Below are 400 nucleotides of genomic sequence, written 5' to 3' on the forward strand. Positions count from 1 at the left end.
TGTGTGTGTGTGTTCATGCTTGCAAGTATGTTCTATATATTACTGGCCTACACAGGTTAACAGTTAGTGAGCCATTCTAGATACATGCAATTTATGAAACGTAAGTTACTGTCAATAAACACATGTTTCACAGACTGACTTCTTCCTGATGAAGAGAATAACTTGCGGGAATCAAACTGCATTTTCAGATTCCAGGAGACAGTTTTGTGAATTACACCACAGAGCAACAAACACAAAAACTTATCAAACGAGGGAGCTTAATCCATTTTCTTCTAGCTTTTAAGTAAGTTATATTACCTCGGAATGTTAATTGATCAGTCACTTAACGCTAGTGGGATACAATACTTCACATTTGATAGCAGGTCATCTCATAAATTCTGTCCGAATTTTGAATAAAAAA

The 400-nt window shown here is 35.5% G+C and overlaps 1 protein-coding gene across 1 annotated transcript in view; it reads left to right on the forward strand.

Moving 5' to 3' along the window:
- LOC106869292 (toll-like receptor 3) overlaps positions 1-400 on the forward strand; it is a 353,412-nt gene that overhangs the window by 184,680 nt on the left and 168,332 nt on the right. The gene's annotated exons all lie outside the window — the stretch shown is intronic.

Source organism: Octopus bimaculoides, chromosome 29 (assembly GCF_001194135.2).
Source record: "Octopus bimaculoides isolate UCB-OBI-ISO-001 chromosome 29, ASM119413v2, whole genome shotgun sequence".
Classification (NCBI taxonomy): Eukaryota; Metazoa; Mollusca; class Cephalopoda; order Octopoda; family Octopodidae; genus Octopus; species Octopus bimaculoides.